The sequence below is a fragment of the Pinus tabuliformis genome, chromosome 8 (assembly GCF_031772625.1).
Source record: "Pinus tabuliformis cultivar Carrire ecotype Pingquan chromosome 8, CPIR1, whole genome shotgun sequence".
Taxonomy (NCBI): Eukaryota; Viridiplantae; Streptophyta; class Pinopsida; order Pinales; family Pinaceae; genus Pinus; species Pinus tabuliformis.
In genome coordinates, this window is record NC_142294.1 from 1,000,298,642 (window position 1) to 1,000,320,468 (window position 21,827).

Genomic DNA, 21,827 nt, shown 5'->3' on the forward strand with positions numbered 1-21,827 from the left:
ATGCCCCTCTCCTTAAAAAAAGTTTTGTACTCAACGCTTGAGTAGTTCTGAATGCTTCTGTATAAAATTATCATCCTCCCATGTGGAATCTTTAGCGGGTAAGTTCTTCCACTTGATGAGATACTCTAAAGGTGATCGATTTTGTAGTTGTCGAGTTATTGTTTCTATGACTGCTTCAGGTTCCAATATTATTTTTCCTTCCTCGTCAAGTTCTAGCAATATTGTTTGAACTGGGAGCTTGTCACCTATAACCTTATTTAAGCATGAAACATGGAAAACTGAGTGCACTCGAGAAGCTGCAGAAAGCTCCAACTTGTATGCCATACTACCAATCTTTTGCAACACCTTGTACGAACCATAATACTTTGGTGATAATTTATTATCCTTCTTAGCTTGCTTGAGGGACATTTTTTTATATGGTTGTAGTTGTAGGAATACCCAGTCACCTACATCAAAACTTATTTTGCTGCAATGTTGATCTATACGTTGTTTCATTCTATTTTACGCCAAAGTGAGGTTATCCTTTAAGAGTTGGAGAACTTGTTGTTGATGCTCGATGTGGTCTTCCACTGCTTGAACCTTCTAATTTTCTCTTAAATATGATGTGATGGACGATGGATGATATCCATAAAGTGCCATAAATGGGGTCTTTTTTGCTGCAATATGGAAGGAAGTGTTATACCACCATTCAGCTAGAGGTAACCATTTGACCCATTGTATCTGTTTATTTGATACAAAGCAACGAAGATATCCTTCGAAACATTTGTTTACTATCTCAGTTTTCCCATCATATTGAGGATGATAATATGATCTATGAGCTAACTGAGTACCAAGACAAGAAAATAATTTTGTCCAAACATTTCCAGTGAAAATGGGATCTCTATTGCTTACAATAATATTTGGGTTTCCATGTAGCTTTTGAATTGTTTCCATAAATGTAGTAGAAACTGTATTGGCTTTAAATGGATGAGATAGTGCACAAAATTGTGCATACTTAGTAAGTCTGTCAACTACAACCATGATGACACTCTTTCCTTCATACTTGGGTAAACTTGTGATAAAATCCATTAAAACCTCTTCCCAATGTTGTCTTGGAATGGATAAAGGTTGTAATAGACCAAAGGTCTTAATTGTTTCAACTTTATTTTGTTGGCAAACCAAACATTCCACCACAAACTTTTGAATATCTGATATAAGACCATCCCAAAAAAAATCCTTCTTAACCATGTGGTAAGTTTTTAAAAATCCTAAGTGCCCTCCTAAGGGATAGATGTGCAATTTCATAATATTCTTTTGTTTTAGTTTGGAATTATTACATAGGTATAAGCAATCTTTGTACCATAATGAATCATTTTTCCAGCTAAATGTATCATATGTATTGGGATCTTGTTGTCACTTTTGAATGAGTTCCCACACTTCTTCATCATTCTTCCATTCACCCCTCCCTTCGTTTATCCAATCTAGTTAGATAATAGAAATGGCACAAACCAATGCTTCCACATCCTCATCCTTTCTTGAGAATGCATCTACCACAACATTTTGCTTCCATTTTTTGTAGATGATTTCAAAGTCATAACTCAACATCTTTGTGACCCATTTTTACTGCTCTTCTGAAGATAATATTTTTTCTAAAAGGTATTTAAGGCTATCATGATCCATTTATACCTTGAAGTGACTTCCCATTAGGTAGGGTTGCCATGTCTTAAGTGCATGTAGTATTTCCAACATTTCCTTCTCATAAATAGCTTTGTGTAAATACTTTCTTTTGATTGGATGACTTTCAAAAGAAATGGGTCTTTCTTCTTGCATTAAAACAACACCAATTCCATTTCCTGAGGCACCACATTCCACAATAAAGGTTTTTGTGAAGTTCGGCATAGCTAAGACCGGTGCTTGGAAAATTGCCTCTTTAAGATGTTCGAAAGCCTTCATTTCTTTTGGAGTCCATGAAAATGCATCTTTCTTCAATAATGTTGTTAGAGGTGCTACTATTCTCCATAATTCTTAACAAACTTGTGATAATACCCTGTCAACCCGAGAAATCCTCGCAGATGATTTATGGATGTGGGGATTTTCCATTCCTTAATGGCTTTAATTTCGCTAGGGTCTACCTTAACAACTTCATGAGATACAATATGACCCAAATATTCCACCTCTTATACTCTAAAGAGACATTTGGAGCTTTTTTCATATAATTATTTCTCTTCCAATAGTTTGAGCACCCTATCAACATGTTGAACATAATCCTTCCAACACTTGTTGTAGATTAATATATCATCGAAAAATACTAACACAAATTTTCTAAGGAAGGGTTTGAAAATGGAATTCATAAAACCTTGAAATGTAGCAGGTGCATTGGTAAGGCCATAAGGCATGACCAAAAATTCATAATGACCCTCATGAGTTCTAAAAGTTGTTTTTGGAATGTCTTCAGTCTTCATTCTGATTTGATGATATCCTAAATGAAGATCCAACTTGGTGAAGTAAATTGATCCATGCAATTCATCCAATAATTCATCAATGATGGGAATGGGAAATTTATCTTTAATAGTGAGCTTGTTGAGCTCCCTATAATCCAGACACATGCACCATGATCCATCCTTCTTGTGCACCAATACTATTGGAGCAGAGAAAGAACTTAGACTAGGATGAATTATATCAGCCTCTAGCATATCTATAACCATACGTTCAATTTCACTCTTTTGGGAATAAGAATATCTATAAGGCCTAATGTTTGGAGGAACACTTCCTGGAACCAAATGAATAGCATGATCATGATCATGAATAGGTGGGAGGCCTTTGGGAGTCTCAAATACCTTGGAATGATTGTCCAAGACTTTTTGGAGATATGGAGATATAGATTATTTCGATGTGGGAACCTCTAGCGAACATAATTTTGTAATTACGCCTCGTTGTTATTTCTTTAGAAGCTTTTTCATTCCGTTAGAATTGATCATCTTTCCCGGTTTCACTGTGATACCCCTTAATTCAACTTCCTTTCCTTCCGAAACAAATTCCATGAAAAGTTCTTGAAAATGAAAAGCTATTGTACCCAAGGATTGTAGCCATTAGACTCCTAGTACAACATCAGCACCACCCATTGGAATGGAAAGCATTTGGATATTCAATACATATTCCCCCATTGATAGCTTGATATTATGGCACTTTCCAGAGAAATTTATGATTCATCCACTTGGAACCATCACTTGACACTATGGTGTTGGATATAGGAAGCAATTAAATTCCTGGGCTATCTTACAATGGATAAAATCATGGGTGCTGCCCAAATAAATCAATACTATTACCTTTTTCTTCTTGATATGTCCTTCTATCTTTATAGTTTGAGGAGTGGTAATTCCAGCTAATGCATTACAAGATATGGTCAGATTCATTTCTTCTTTCTCTAAGGTTTGTTCCTAGTACATATCCTCTTCTTTTGACATTTCTTGTTCTTTGTCTTCCTCCTCTTCACAATCTATGGAAAATAATTCTTCTCAACATACTTATGACCTTTAGTGTATTTGCTATCACAACTGTAACAAAGCCCTTTCTCTCTTTTTTTCTTCCAATTGTTGTGGCATCAACCTTGTAGGTTGTGGAAGGCTAGGGGCAATAATACTTCCATCTTTATAGTTGTGAGTGGTAAGCTTCCTTGTTGCCATAATTTTGCTTTCGATTTTTCTTACCAACCTGAATGCCTTCTCCAATGAACCAGGTTCCCAAAGCTGAACCTCATGTTAGATGTTATCCTTTAAATTCCCTATGAACACATCAATCCTATGCTCCTCTAGAATATCTTTTACCCTTATATTCAATTTTTGGAAGTCCTCAATGTGCTCCATCATTGAACCCTTTTGTTTGAGATTTATCAATAGGATAAAAAAGGTGTTGCTTTTTGTATCCTCATAATGTGCTATCATTTTTTCCGTAAAAATTGCCCAAGGAACAATTTTTTACAAGAGCAAAGCCATCGATACCATACAAACTGATTTGGTTCCAAATATAAAGTTGCAATGCATACCTTTTATGTGTTTTTCACATTATGGAGATCGAAATATTGCTCCATCTGTAGTATCCATGTTACGGGATCCTTTCCATAAAACTTCCTAATATTGATCTTTGGAACATAGTGGGTCTTAAATTCAACGTTAGAGTCTATGAAATCACGATTAACATTTATTTTGTTCTCATCATGAGTTTCATTTACTACCCATTCACCATTAGTAAGCATTTCTTGTAGCAACTTTGTCAAATCTATCTTCAAATCTCCCATGTTGTCTTTAAGTTTTTCTTCTATACCATCCATCTTAGCTTCCACACCTTTATTTAAACCATCCATATTATCTTCCATGCCTTTATTTAAACCATCCTTGTTAGCTTCTGTTACTTTTGTGAGAGTAAATTTTGTTGCACTTGGTCTCGTAATTTTGATATATCATGTTGCATTTCTTCCTCTTCTTCATGAGTCATGCTACAGATTTTAGGTTGATTACTAGGTGTTTCCATTTTCTTTATTCGGGTCATCAATTAATGATAATAATGCTTCACTATGCCCTTTGAATTCCTTCAAACTAATTTTTCAACCAAACTTATGCAAAAAATTTAAAAAATCTACACACCTTTTTTTCACTTTATAGGAGCTCGATATTGAATCTGTTGTATATCTGTAATTTCGGATCTTCATAGTCTGAAATTGCATCTTGTGGTATCACTCTAATTCCTCTTTCTAGCCCCATAAGTCTGATCAAGATTAGATTCTTCAAGAAAGTGTTATGCCAAATCTCCCATGATGAGCTGATTATAGACCAGTTCAGTAGAGAGAACTTGTGTGAAGTTCCACGTGTCACTATTTCAACCTTAGGACCTAAGACCAATACACAAAAAACTAGAGGTTGTCCTCTTTCTGTAACTCTTTACGAAATTTCAATCTAATGCTTAGAGATAAATGTATGATGATTTTCCCCAGGTCACATGTTTGAGATATAATTAGGGAGCCTGCAAAAACCATAACTTCCTTGGATCCTATCTCCGCAAATATAGCGAGACAAGATCTAAAATTCGGACTCAAGGTTCATCGATATTTTGGCTCAAATGGGTTCTAATTTCATCTTAATGTCATAGAAAACAATTTATAACGAAAATTCCACGATGAACTATTTGGATCAGTGAAACCCCGGAATCCAAACCTCTCATACCAATTGTTATGCAACCAGCTCATAAAACAGAAGAAAAGATAAAGAAATGACTTCAAAATCAACGTCTTTGAGGGGGAAACCTCCTTTACATTACACAAATGAATAATTCTTGTTTGATACAACTGAAAAAACCTCTTTTCTATATATAGGAGTCTAAGGGATCACAATATAATCAAAATCGACATAACAATAATAATATAAGGGCACAACAATAACTATAGTGGGATTCTATGGGGCACAATAATAAAAATATGGGGACAATAGGGGCACAAAAATAATAATAATAAGGGATACAATGACAATAGTAATGGGGGAATCACTAGTATTATAGGGACCTAACACATTTCCGTTGCTTCACTACTTTATCAACGACTAGCATCTCGAGCTGAGTAATTATAGCTACATTTCCTTACACGCTCTCTATCTGATGGAGTGGTTTATGTCTTTATGTTTCTTGGTACGTTTTTACAACCACCTATTACAGCTTCTTCAGTGACTGAACATCTATCCTTCATGTAGCTTCCTTCCTCTCCATAACGCGAGGTCCTCGTCACCCTCACCATCGACACTGAAAACCGGGCCCTTCTAAAAGCATTGTACAATGCGACCTGGGATATCGAGTTTGTTCTCCTCTCCGGCTTCACGCATGAGAATACATCTACAGATGATATTTTGACTCTCGCTCATAGGAAAAATGGTGGTAGACCATCCAAATCACTGAAGGCGGATGACTCTCTGATGCATCTGACTTTGCGGCCCGAGACTTTCTAGGAAAACATTGAATCCTTGAAGTTGCACGCACTACTTGGATGCTAGAAATTCATCCATCTTTCGGGTTAATAGATTAAGCAATGGTTGGCCACATTCTTGATACTGAAGCTTGGATATCAGTTGTGGATTAGCATGCTGCAAAACAATTGGGTGTGCTTCCATTTTCTCAACCCGGAATATGTTGAACTCATTCTTGGTTTTCCCTGGGTTAAAGGTATAGATTTCCTCTTGTTACAGGCATAACAAGCTAGTTTCAATCCCCTCTTGGCCTCTCCCAGCAGAAGATTGTTTAGGCCAAGTTAATGGGCCTTCCTCTCGAAATATGGAACCGCTCGATGATAATCGATATTGCCAATTCCCTTAGCATCTTCTATTAATGGGACGAGGGGTGCATAGGACAGTTGGATAAAAAAATTGTTTGGGTTCTTGTTGAGGTTGACCTTGGAGGTAGACTCTTATCATCATTGGAATTAACTTGGGACTCCTTCACCCACAAAATTTGCATAGACTATTGGGGTATCCCATACAGATGCTTGATTTGCCACTTGATGGGCCACCTTCATGTTGACAGTCGGAGATGTTTTCCGCGGGATTGGCATACTTTCTGGAGGTGCTCATGACAGATTTCGGCAGAGGTGCACGATAGGACACTGTCGAATGAACCGTTGTAGGAACATACAAGAATTCTTATTCCTAATCCTATTCATATTTTCCCCCCTAATCTTGTTTCATCTTCTGCCTTGTCTCCAGATGTATTTCTGGATAGGGTTTCTCAAGATTGGATTTCGCCCTCACCTACTGATGAGGTAACTAAGGCTTCCCCTCTTTCTATTCTTAACCTACCTCCATTTGGGCCTCCTTATCTTCCTTCCTCAGTTATACAGTTCATACTTGCCTCCCTTGTCTCTCCCTCTTCGCGAGACAGAGAATTGGAAGCCCTATCTTTCACAGACTCTTTTTGGATTGAACCTTTGTCCATTAAGAAATCTTTCTTCCACCTGAGGGAGGTGACAAGGAAAGGTCCCAGTTCCTCCTCATCTATTGCTGAAAACCACTCACTTCCCTGGAATAAGAAATATTCCAAGTACAAGAAACTCCCTTCTTGTCTGTATTCGGCTTTGCCCCTAGATGACAGTGTACCTCTCCTTGGAAAATTTTCAGTTGTTGTCTTCCCAGTCTCCCGAGTCCTTAGAGGTGATGAACCTGACTCCCTAGTTTCCTCATGATCATTTTATCCTACAACATTAGGGGGTTGGGGGCTGAACATAAATCTCACTCCTAGAAAGGCCTCATCCATAAAATTCACCTGAATGTGATTTTGCTACAAGAAACCATGGTCTCCAGGGAGAGATCTTAGGAAATACTTCTTAAAATGTGCCCAAGATGGCTTGTCAGTGCTACCAGTTCTAGTGGCCACTCTCAAGGATTGGTGGTGGCTTGGAAGCCTTCCAATCTTAAGGTTTTGGTTTATTTGACCTCGACATGTATCCTCCTTACAGGTCACTCTCATGGCTCCTCCACACGACTTCATATCATCAATATGTATACGCCTTACATAGACAGATGAGCATTTTGGGATCAGGCCATGAACACTGGTTTGTTGGACCTGTCTTCACTTATTGTGGTTGGATATCTCAATCTGACTGTTGATTGTAAAGAAAATTGGGGGCATAAGGTGGAAGCAGATACTTTGCAGTCATATTGTAATACTCTTTTTTATTCTTTGTCTCTCCGTGACATCACCCCTATTAAGATTGTTCCTAACTGGAGCAATGGACAAAATGGGATTGACTATATATCTAAGTAGTTGGACAGATTCTTGGTAAAGGACCTTTTGGTTGTGAGATTGGCAGAACTTACCTCCTTGATTATTCCCTCTTTTACCTCGAATCGCCTCTCGTCATCCTCTCCTGAGTTGGGGAAACTAGGCATAAGGCCCTCCCTTTTAAATATAGTCACTCGTGGCTGGAGCATGAAGAATTCTTTGAAATTGGAAATAGAGTCTAAAGGGAGACATAATTACATAGTAGCCTTATGGATAATCTCTGCAATAAATTGAAAATTTTGAGAAGGGGGGTTCGAAATTGGGTTAAGATGCTGAAATTATCTGAGTCACGGATCATGGACTCCATAGAAGCCTCTCTTTTGAACCTTTTCGATCCGAATGATCCAACTTACTCAACAGAAGCACTCACACTTCATATTTTGGAGTTGGAAGCTAGAAAATGAACCTTGTATAAATCACAGGAAGTGGCTCAATGCCTAAAAAGTCAGGCAACGTTGGTTGCTGCTAAAGACAAGAACATGAAATTCTTTCATAAATTTGCCTCTGTGTTGAGGAAAGAAAAAGACATCTGGAATATTTGATATGATGGAGATTCTATATAGATTACTCATCTGTACATCGAACATGTTGCATACCACCATTTCAAAGGACTTTTCTCTGCTATAGACCACTCTTTTCGAGATCAAATGGACTTCATTAATCTACTATCTTCAATGATTCAGGAGAACAAGAATGAAATTTTGGGCAGGCCAGCTACGACCAAGGAAATTCAGAGCATACTACTAGCATGTGCCATGGATAAGAATCTCATTCCGGACGAGTGGGTGGTTGAACTTAACATTCAATTATTTGATCTTATGTCCAAAGATCTTATGGATGTGGTGGAGGAATCTGGGGAAAATGGCCATATCTCGGGAGCCATTAATGCAAATTTAATCACATTAATTCCCAAGATGAAGCATCCAATCACATTTCATGATTTCCATCCCATCTCCCTCTGCAAGGTTGTCTACAAATTAATCTCCAAGCTCCTAGTTGTCAAACATGAAACATATACGTATGTTCACATGTCATCAGAGCAATTCAGATTTCTAGAGGGGTGACAGATTCAGGACATGGTGGCCACTACTCAAGAATGTTTACAATCTATTAAGGTGAAGAGGCTCAATGCATGTCTCATGAAAATTGATATCAGCAAGACTTTAGAGGGCGACAGATTCAGGACATGGTGGCCACTACTAAAGAATGTTTACATTCTATTAAGGTGAAGAGGCTCAGTGCATGCCTCATGAAAATTGATATCAGCAAGACTTTTGATAGCGCTCATTGGGAATTTTTGAGACTGATCCTTTATAAAATTGGAATCACTCTGCATAATGCCAACTAGATGTGTGAATATCGCCGACTTTGATGCTATCATTGATAGTTTTCCCACTTCTTTTTTTAAAGCTTACTGAGGATTGCGCTAGGGTTGTGTTCTATCTCCCATCCGTTTCTTACTTGTCATGGAAGCACTTAGCTAGAGGATTGTTTATCATAGGGACATAGGATTGATCACAAGCATTAAATTGACCAGACAAATCGAGGTCATAGACCTGATGTTTTTCGATGATCTCCTTTTTGGAGGTGCGTCGTCTATCACTAAATGGAATCGTTTTCACCTCATCCTTTATTCATTTGGATTTGCTTCTAGCCTCATTATGAATTCTAGTAAATCCAAACAGATCGTCGATTATGAGGTAACGGGGGAGGACAAATAGATATGTCGACTTTTTGGGATCATTTCCCAGTTTTTGGACTTTGGTTTCACATATTTGGGTTTCTTCATCAAACTGAAAAATTGGTAAAAGATCCTATCAATCCTAAACACCACAAAGGGGTTTAGCTAGTTCTGTTTTCATGTGGCAAAGCCTACATTGGTGAAACTGGCCGTTCTATATTGACAAGGATTCAAGAACATGTAGCTGACATCAAGCATAACCGTTCCAGAACCTCTGCTTTGGCTGAGCACTCTAGTAAAACCAGTCATCACATTTGCATAGAAAACTCCTGGGTGGTGTCCAAGATCGACCATTATCACCATAGAAAATTTAGAGAAGTTATATAAATAGGAACACACCCCAATAACCTCAACTGCGATGACGGTTAGAAAATAAGTGATAATTGGATTCCTACACTAACTGTGGTTTCTACCGTCTCCTAGGTACTCTCATCCCCATCATCTCTTAGTCCTCCGTAAGGTTCACCTATCCCGAATTTCTTTTTATTAATATTTGAATAAATAACATTAATCAAGAACCCCACCTTGCACTCTTACAAACCCTAAAAGAACTTTATTAAGATTAAATTCAAATAATTTTATTTAAAACTCAGCTAGCATAAAAATCTAGGAAAATCCCTAGCAATATATCTCAAAATTATTAATTAATAAATATTCAATTAGTAAAATTTAAAAGACCTATTTAGTTTCATCATTCTAATTATTTAGCAGTATTTAGGACATTAATAGTAATACATAATAAATTTAACATTAACAATCCTAAAGTCAACCAAATTAATTAATACAAAAAATGTTTATACCATACTAGAATAATAACATTAGGTATTAATTAATGTTATCAAAAATATCGAATACCAAAAAATATTGCAATGTTACATTAAGACCTAATAAGTCATTATAGTACATTATTTAATTATTTTGCAATATTTAAAATAGTAACAGTAATACATAGTAAAATTAACATTAATGGTCCTAAAGACAACAAAATCAATTAATACAAAAACTTTTATATCATACTAGAACAAATAACATTAGGCTTTAATTTAATGTCAAAAAGATAATAATTTAATTAATTAAACTTACTTTATTTCTTAACATTATCAAACCTATCAGCTCCTCACATTACCATCCCAACCTTTCCTCTATTTATTGCCCTATCATTATCTGAATTTTTCACACATCTAATCCTGATGATGAACCATGGAGGTCGGTTCGAAACGTCAATCCAATTAAACATGATTGCGATGACTCCAGAAGACATCACTACACTATCAGATTTCAGATTAGAGTTGGATTATTAAAAAAATTGAGCACATATTGAATCATTGGTCCCACAGGTGGCTCACTATGGGAGGTAGACTTATTTTGATCAAAAATTTCTTACGGTCAATATCAGTTTTCTGGATGCACTTATACATGTTGTTGATGGCTATTATTCATAAGATTGATGTTATCTTGGCTAGATTCTTATGGTTCGAATATGATGTTTCTAGGAAGATCCATCTCATCCATCTATCCCTTCTTGCCAGAGTTGTTAGCAATGGGGGATGGGGGATATTAGATATGCTCTCATTTATTCGAGCACTCATTTGCAAAAGATTATGAAGAGGACTGACTGGAAGGGGCATTTGGTCACAAATTACCCACAACAAATATATGGCATATAAGGACATTGAAGAATAGATAAAAGATGGTGCTAAAATTTCCACTACATCCTCATACATTTGGCGTAGTATGATGAGAAATAGGCACTATTTATTCATGGGACTATGTTGGGAGGTGGAAAATGGAAAGAGGACTGAGGTTGGTCTGGATAACATCAGGGGTCTACTGGGAACTCATTCACTATTTGTTCCTCTCCTCCAGCATCTGCACGGTAGAGGTATGTTTTATTTCTCACATATTGTCTCAAATAGGGTTCCTTCATCTCATATACAATCTTGGCATTGGGCAGAAGACATTGACCTTAGTGGTTCTCTGGCTACAAAATCAAATCTTTACATTGGGTAGGTCAAGGCTGCAAGGATCTCTATCACTGACGTGACAGACAAGTTGAGCTGGGTTGGGAAAATACATAAGAGCCAAATAGTAGTCAGTGAAATATACAAACATATTACCAACCCACTTCCAACAGTTGAGGTACAATCTTAGTTTCATAAGTCATAGGATTGGGATTTACCACTGAAACTCAAATGTTTTGGTTAGTTGGCTCTGCATGACAAAATTCTCACTTGGGAGAATATTTCTCGCAGAGGCTTCATTGGACCTGGCATATTTTCACTTTGTATGCTTCATTCGGAGGATGTGACACATCTTTTTTTAATTGTCCTATTGTTGCAACAATATGGCACTTTGTCCTACAAACTTTTCAGAGTAGTGGAAAATCGACACATCTTTCACTGGCGGCATGTTTTAAACTTTGGTTTGCGACTCAACATGATTTTTGTTTCTTACCATTCTATATCATATGGGGCATTTGGCGATGTAGGAACATAAGGATTTTTTAGTAAAAGAAGATGGATATAAGGCATACAACACTAAGGATCGTGGCATATTTCTCTAACATAGGTCCTAACAAACATGTAATCAAACCAAGGTAGATTAATACACTAGATGTGTGGCAAAATATTCCGGTAGGTTTCTATGATGGTGCATGCAACAACAGACAATGTGGATGTGGTGCCCTCATTGTCACAGAGCATGGTTGTTATTTTCAGTTTTGGTGGGAAGGTGGTAAGGGTACAAACAACAAGGAAGAAATCATCGCTCTTTGGGGTGTATTTTACTACGCGCGCTGGTTAAACATCAATAAATTACAGGTATTCAGAGATTCCAAAGGCTGCATATATTGGATCAAGGGGCTCAACTGCTTTCAACCTCGATTGTTGTCATATTTTATGAAGTGCATCCACATTTTAGAGTGCTCCTTCCTAGACATCTCCTATGAGAACATATAGAGGGAGAAAAACAACATTGCTGACATGCTTTCCAAAAGAGGGGTAACAAAAGCACCAGGGGTCATCCACTATGCATTATAAAAGCATGACAATAGGGTTGATACTGGCAGTATACCCTTATCCTAGTTTCTACTTTTTTCTTGTTTTTAGCATTGGAAAGATGATGGGCAATTCGTTCTCATGAAGGATTAGTGATCACTGCAATTTGTAGCTTTTTTGGATTTTGACCCATATGTCACATGTAAGAGTTCTATGAATGTTCATTTTGTTGTAAGTCACGGTGAGAAGAAAGGTCAAAGAACCATGTACTTATACTCTCTTTTTAACATATAAAAGACAATTTTTTTTTCCTCTGATACTTGTACTCTCTTTTTAATTTATAAAAGAAAACATTTTTTTCTTCTGAAAAAAGAAATTGTCCCTTTAGATCCTCCAAAATTGTCCACAACTCTTATTTTCCAAACTGAGTGTATCAAATTCTTTCAAAACATTAACAATATAAATACAACCCTTTCTCTCTCATACTAACATATTTAAATATGTGTATTTCCTTCCAATACAATACTCTCCATTCCTTTCAACAAATCCTACACTACACTTCAATAGCACCCCAACCTCTCTTTCCTCGCTACAAAACAAAACATTGTGTTCTTGAATTCTTTGTTACCTCATTGACGTTACTTTCTTCGTTTTCTTCTTTCGTTGGAAGCAATTTGAGCATCCAACCCCATTTCAGTAGAACATGTTGTAAATAGGTTGATGTAGAACATTCCTTGAGTTGCAAAACCCCCCTCCGAATAACAATATAAACCAAGAAAGATGTAAAACTAAAATGAAATTTGAGCTCAATGTTCATCCCTGCGCCAATAGCTGGTCGAGAACTACTGTACGCCTATACATGTGCATACATATATAGAGGATGTATTTGTAAGCAAAACATAATTGTGCCATACCATCTCTCCATTAAATATCTACAAATCCACAATACTTAGAATATAAATTCTTTTAAACCATCAACGAAAGTGTTTTCCACAGGAAACCAACTAAACGAATCGCATGCTAAGTTTTCATACCATTATTCATGGACAAAAAATAATGATAGCGTACATGAAAATCAGGTAATTATTATTTTTGATCGACATAAAATATATAATATTTATAATTTATTGGAATTAGAATTATATATATATATATATATATATATATATATTCTCAATTCCAATAAATTATAAATATTATATTTTATGTCGATCAAAAATAATAATTACCTGATTCTCATGTACGCTATCATTATTTTTTGTCCATGAATAATGGCATGAAAACTTAGCATGCGATTCGTTTAGTTGGTTTCCTGTGGAAAACACTTTCGTTGATGGTTTAAAAGAATTTATATTCTAAGTATATATATATATATATATATATATATATAGTTAATGTTATTTACTATCCATTTGGTTTTAGGTTAAATCTATATTTGTGTGGATTTGACTAAAAAATTTGCAAAAAATCTATAGTTAAACATGGCACATTAAAATTTATTATTTTTAAAAAATCATTTAAATTATCTATTTCAAATCTGATGTAATTAAACATTTTGCATTGATTAGCTAACCTTACAATGATGATGTACATATTATCAATTCATAAAATATTATTCTATTACAACATGAATATTTTATTCAAAAATATATACCAAAAAGTAAAAGAATTTAATATAAATATATTGGCATCGTTACATTTCACTATGATTAGACAATGTAAATATATTAGCATCATTACATTTCACCATGATTAGAGAATTATTATTTAAAAACTTGTATTACATTTCGTTATGTGTTATTTAAAAACTTTGAAATCAATAAGAGAGTATACTATTAATATTTTTTCGCTGAAAGCTAATATTTAAAAACTTTGAAATCGATAATAATGTGTACTATTAATAATTTTTATTTAATTTTATAATAAAATTTTTAATAATTATTTAAATCGATTTAAATGATCATGTTTAGGTTTGGTTAAAAAGATAAAATTAAATAGATGTTTAATGCAAAATTAAAATTCTTTCACATTTAGGTAGAAGTGAGTTAGAAAATACAAACTTTTAATTTGGTGAGTTAAAAAGTATAAACATTAACTATAAGGTGAGTTAAAAAGTATAAACATTTAATTTTCAGAAGAAAGATAAAAAAAATTGAGAACAGTATTTTTTGGTTTATTTTTATTTTTTTAATTATTTTTCAATGTAAATTTTATTAACAATGTAAAATATAATTTTTATAATATTTATTAATTTTAGAAAATTTAAATTTATTTAATAATTAATTTTATTATATGTATTAGTTAAGAAAAAATATGCTTATTCATAAATATCAATTATTTATTTAGGATGATGTATTTACCATCTTTGTGGTAATAATTTAGGATGATGTATTTACCATCTCTTTGCGGTAGTAATTTAGGATGATGTATTTACGATCTCTCTGCGGTAATAATTTACGATCTCTGTCGTCATAATTTACGATCTCTCTACAGTAATAATTCACGATCTCTCTGCAGTAATAGAAAAATAATTTGGGACACGTGTGTCTACGGTCCGCCTTCCTGATATCAGGTGCACACATTCCTTATATTTTCCTAATGCATATCTACTCATATATTTTCAAGCATGAATAATGCACCACAATTACCAAAAATTACCAAAGGTAGACCTAGCACAGTTACTCTACAAAACCTCTATGAGTATATAGATTCTTTAGAGAAACATAGAGAAGAAAGAGAAGTCAAGATACAAACAAAGTTAGCAGCCATGCTGGAAAATAAATTCATATCTCTTGAAGACAAGATCCAAAAACAAATAGAAAATAAAATAGAACTATTGGAGAATAAAATGGGGGCAATGGACACTAGATTGCAGGTTATAGAAAAACAAAACCAAGATATGAACCAAACATCCCAACAAGTAGATGTTGATACTTTAGAGAGTCTTAAAATGAAGGACATGATTAAAGAGCTCGAAGAAAAAGTTAATAGCTACCTCACCCTAAATAGTGTGGCGGGTAAATTAGATATCAAACCAATTAAAGATGAAATGAAAAAATTGATTGAATTAGACCATAAGCGTAACAAAAGGGCCTTGAACCTTATAATCTTCGGTTTGAAAGAGGAGGTAGATGAGGATACTTAGCCATAGCCCAGATAGAATTACATAACATATTACAAATTGAAACAATGTGTCTCACAGAAGCAACAAGGTTGGGGAAACTAACGGAGAATAAAGGAAAGTTGATCTCAATAAAGGTGAGCTCTACTGAACATAAGTATGACATACTTAGTAAAAACTCAAGTCTAAAAGGAACGGGAATATTTATAAATGAAGATCTTATACCAGAAGATCATGCAGAATTGAGAAAGGAGGTTCAGAAGGTAAAGGAAGTTAGGAAGGAAGAAAAATGGGCAATAATCAGAAATAGAAAAAGCCATTGTTCGAGATAGAAACCAAAAAGATAATAATAAATAGCAATTCAACATGCTTTGGATTATTTCTTGGAACTGTCGGGGCTTTCCATGGAACAAAGGCCCCAAGCTAAGTTTGATCTCGAATGATGTTGATATTATTTTGCTTGTTGAAACTTCGAAGCACGAAGAATCTAAGGTCCCTAACATAGATGGATTTACATTATGGTCTACCTGGAATAAGCAATCCTCCCGTAGAGGCATTGGGGGTATAGCTTGTTACATTAAGAAGAACATCTCTCCCCATGCTAGGATTTATAAAAACGACCCGTACAACCAATATAGTTGGATAGAAATCACTGAAATTTATGATAAAAATACTTACATAGCAATATGTTACTGCCCCCCCATCAATTCTAACTTCTATAAGAAAAAGAATCTAGATAAACATAGTCCTTACAATGGTTTAGAGAATGATATTTCTAGCCTAAGGAATGAAGGCAATATCCTTTTAATGCTCGAACTTCAAGCAACCAAGCTATTCTTCTAAGCAATCATTCCAACCCTAATCCTCTTTGGTTAGATAAAGGCATTCCTCTGGCTAGCCGGTACAAAAGGAGCTCTGAAGACCGCGGGGGGAATTTGTTTGGGTCGAAGCTAGTCAAGCTCTGTAATTCTCAGGATCTCATAATTTGCAACAGTCTAAAGAAGTGGCCCAATTCTAGCCAGATGACCTGCATCCATGGGCTTGGTAGCAGCATGGTAGACTATGTTATCTCTAATCTCCCTCTATACAATGAAATAGCAGATTTTGACATCTTAAACAACCACGAGCTTGACTCTAATCATAGGCCTTTACTTATAACTCTCAATTTTGTCATGCATAGGGATCCCATAGAAGATAATCCTTATAGCCAAAATAAGTTAATCTTTGATAGAAATAGAAAAGGCCTCTTTCTAAATGAATTAAAAAATAATTTTCTCCCTTTATCTAGTATAAACAACATAGAAGATCTCTATCATAATTTTACTACAACCCTCTCATATTCTATTAACAAGTTCTCAATTGAAGTTTCAAGTAATAAAAGAAATAGAAAAGCCAACCCATGGTATGACAAAGATTGTAAAAGTGCGAGGAGAGAAATTACGGAAGTTGTTGATGAGCCTCTTAAAATTGGCAAGATATAAACATACAAAGCCCTAACTAAAAGGAAAAAAAGGCAATATATTTGTAAAAGACAAGAGAATATCTTACACCTCTCTAAGGTAGCTCCTATGAAATTCTGGACATAGATTCTAACTAGGAAAACTAAAGATAATAATAAAATTGTTTTACATGACTGGAATTCCTATCTTAAAAAGCTTTATGAATCTCCAAATGTCATGGATAACTTTGAAACCTTTCTCACAACGAAAGAAGTTTTCTCATTAGAAGACATTGATTTTGGGGTTAATCGCTTGGCTAATGGGAAAGCTAAGGACATTGAAGGTTACCAGGTGGAAATCTTAAAAATTGGAGGTCCTGCCCTCATCCCCCACATTCACAAGATTTTCAATCAAGCGGTCAAGCAAGGGTTTCCTAAACCATGGACTCAAAGCCTCCTTATCCCTATTTTTAAAAGTGGGGATACAAATAACCCCTCTATTTATTGGACAATTATGATCAACCCTCTCCTAGCCAAGTTATATGGTATTATTTTGGAAAGGAAGTTGAGCATATGGCTTGAAAGTGAAGGTAAGCAGGCTAAAGACCAAGCAGGTTTTAGAAAGCAACACTCAACAATAGAACACCTCGTTATGCTTAGGATCATTGTGGAGGAATGTCACAATGATAAATCCAATCTCTTTTGTTGCTTTGTGGACTTTAGAAAGGCTTTCGATATGGTTCCTAGAAACAACCTTTGGAACGGATTAGAAGAGCTAAAGGTTCCTTTTGAGTTGAGAGCTACCGCTATAAGGTTATACGAGAATGTAATTTCCAAGTTAAAGAGAAATGAGGGGTGGTTAAAAGATATTAAGTGTAATATCAGAGTTAAAAAAGGTTGCCCCCTCTCCCCTACTACATCGACAAGCTAGAAGGTCGTTTAGAGGAAGCAGGATGTGCTAGCACGATCTTAGCTAGGATAGCCATCATCCTTCTTCTCTACGCTGACAATATTGTTCTTCTCGCAAGGTACCCATTCGATCTTGATAAGCAACTTATACTTCTTAAGGATTTCTGCTCTACCATGGGAATGATTGTTAACACTGACAGAAAAAAAGTTATGATTATCAAATCCAAGAATGACACTTACGCTAATTTTATGTATGACAATAGTAACTTGGAGGAAGTGTCTTCCTACAAGTACCTAGGAATTGATATTCATCACAAGCTCAACTGGAACTATAGCATTGAGAAAAGGATTAATGCGGGATGGAAAGCTTATTTTGGTCTTGAAAATAATTGTAAAATAGCAAACCTCGTAATGTGGGATAGAAAGAATTTCCTCTTTGAAACTTTAGTCACTTCGGTTATATTATATGGATGTGAGGCTTGGGGTTGTAGCATATCTAGAGAATCTTGGAGAAATATTGAGCAAATCTGGAAGCAAGGATAATTTTAGGGGCGAATGTTCGCCCTCTGGCGAAATTAAGGGGTTCTAAATTTTTAGTGGGCGAATATTTTGTATCATAGTACATTTTTACAAATCACCTCAAACAGCCCACCTTATTTTAAGGGAGAGGGTAAAAAAGGTAAATTTAGCCCTTGAAATTAGGACTTACAACCTTCCATTCGCCCATTTTCAAGAATAGGTTTTATTTAAGTGAATCCATTCGCCCATTTTCAAGAATAGGTTTTACTTAAGTGAATCCTATGGGCCAAATACCATATTTATAAAAGAGGTATGGTAAATTAATAAAAATATAAATAAATGAGAAGTATGGTAAATAAATAAAACATTTTTTATATTTACTCCATAAGTCACCTTATATACATGTAAGGGTGTAAACAAATAAAAATATAAGTAAAGTGGAGGTATGGTAAATAAATAAAATGTTTTTTATACTTACTCAAAAGGGGTATGGTAAATAAATAAAAATATAAATAAACTAGATGTATCGTAAATAAATAAAACCTCTTTTTATATTTAGTCCATAACCCTCGTTCTATTTATGAAGGCTCAAGAAAGAGGTTTTATTTAAGTGAATCCTATGGGCCAAATACCATATTTGTAAAAGAGGTATGGTAAATTAATAAAAATATAAATAAATGAGAGGTATGGTAAACAAATAAAACATTTTTTTATATTTACTCCATAAGTCACCTTATATTTACGAACACTTCAAAAAATGGGTTATATTTAGGTGAAACCTATGGCCAAAATACTATGGGACAAATACCATGGACTAGATTGTTATTAATACCATGCAAAAAACCATTATTAACCTTAACATTAGAATTAATAAAAATAAAAATGGCACATGGTATTAACCCATGGTATTCACCAAAATGGCACATGGTATTGACCCATGGTATTCACCTGGAATGTAGCCTATTTAAATGGGGGAATTAAACCAGCATGTAGCCTATGCTAAGATTCACTAGGAATTTACAAAGTTTTATTATTTAGTGAAAGACTCGCCAAGATCTTACCAGCATGTAGCCTATGCTAAGATTCACTAGGACTTGCCTATTTAAATGGGGGAATTAAACCAGCATGTAGCCTATGCTAAGATTCACTAGGACTTTACAAAGTTTTATTATTTAGTGAAAGACTCGCCAAGATCTTACAAGATTTTATAATTGAGTAAAATGTTCGCCATGCCTGGTGAGAGATTCGCCAAAAAATTATATATACATATTATATTATTGATAAAATTGCCTTCCATTTTTCCTATATACCATGGAGATTCGCCCATTTATTATATTTATAAATTTAGGGGGGTTCTTAAAATTTTCCCTGTCTGGAAGCGTTTTACAACGTAAAACCTCAAAATTAAAAGCAACACACCCTATGTTATTCTCCTTATAGAAGTGGGTCTTTCCCCTATCGAGAGCCTAGCTATGACTAGGCTTCTATTGTACAAGCACAAACTCAATAACATAGGAGACCATAGACTTCCTAAGCTAGCTTTAAATTCTAGCCAAAACCACCTAAGGCTCAAACAAGGTTGGTATAAAGACACCAGGGCCTGGTTAAACCATTGGGAGATCGATGAGAATGTTGCATTGCAAAACATTAATAACATTAAAAATATTGTTACTTCTAAGTTCAAAGAAAAAATGTGGTGTGAGAAAGATTTAGCAGCTAAAAGAAAATTAAGATATTATAAGGAGGTCATCAACCCCACCCTAGAAGATTAAAAGTATCTCTCTATTTTAACTATCTCAAAGAAGAAAATTAATATAACCAAGATTAGAACAAACTCTCATGAGCTCCATAGTGAAACGGGTCGTTGGGCAGTTCCTAAAACACCATGGATGGAAAGGTTCTGCCATCTCTGTGAGAATACAAACATTGAGGATGAAAATCACTTCCTCTTAGAGTGCCCCACGTACAACCACATTAGATCTTAGTTTCAAAATCTTTGTTGCAATACTGACCTTCCTAGCCTTTTACGTTGTCAAAATTACAGTGAGCTGGGGAGGCTTCTCTCCAAGCTTTTTGAGCATAGGAATAAAATCTTAAATCAAACTAAATAATTCACTTTTTTAGGTCCGATAGACCAAATTTTGGTCTCATTCGACATTAACCATCATCATCATCATCATAAATTTTGTTAAAAAAATAATAGGTGGAGTTGTTTTTTTAATTTTATAATTTTATATAAAAAAAAATAAAAATTAAAAGATAATAGGTTGAGTGTTAGCCAGTAAGTTTAATTCATCATCCACCTAAGTTTTATTTTTTGATTATATAATTTTAATTTTCATATTTAATGATATAAAATTAGTCCAAATGGCAATCCAAACTTTATATGATATTTTGTTTAATTAATCAATTTAATTAAAAGAGAAAAAAAACTAACTACTTTGAAAATAAATCTCAACCTTTAACTTGTGAATACTACTAAGAATATGCCAGAATAGTACATAGTTTAAATAAATATATTTTTAATTTAAATATTGCTTACATGGATTTCACTATTAAATTTCCACCTACTCTAAATAGGCCAAAATTTTGCTTGGAAAACAATAGAAATTTTGGCATGATTTTGAGAAAATCCGATGGAAATGTTTGAAAATTTGGGTTGTAGTTGTCAAACTTAATAATTTTGGGTGCCCCAAGGGTTCTTGATGGTGTTGAATCCATTTCTGTCATCCAAAAAATGATTTAAACATTGCCATAGTCATATTTCTTAAATAAAATTATGATCTCTAGCGAGATTACATATAAATAATTTAAATATATAAAAGTTAATAATATAATAAAAAATGTATTATTAAATTAGATAGAAACATATTATTAATTTTATTTATTACAATTTTTTTTAAATTAACATTTTAAATATAAAATAATTATATTTTTATTCTAGATTTAAATAAATTGTTATAGATAGAAATGTTCATTAATAACAATTAAATGATTATTAATGTAAAAATAAAAATGTTAGTGTCATATAAATAAATGAGTTTATATATAAATAATTTAAATGTATAAAAGTTAATAATGTATTAAAAAATGTATTATTAAATTAGATAGAATCATATTATTAATTTTAGTTATAACAATTTGATTTTTTTTAATTAACATTTTAAATATAAAATAATTATATTTTTATTCTAGATTTAAATAAATTGTTATAGATAGAAATGTTTATCTTTATTTAATTATTGACTTCAATATCACCATTCCTAGGTCGACTTAGACATTTTGTTAATCCTTCACAACTAGCATGTTTTT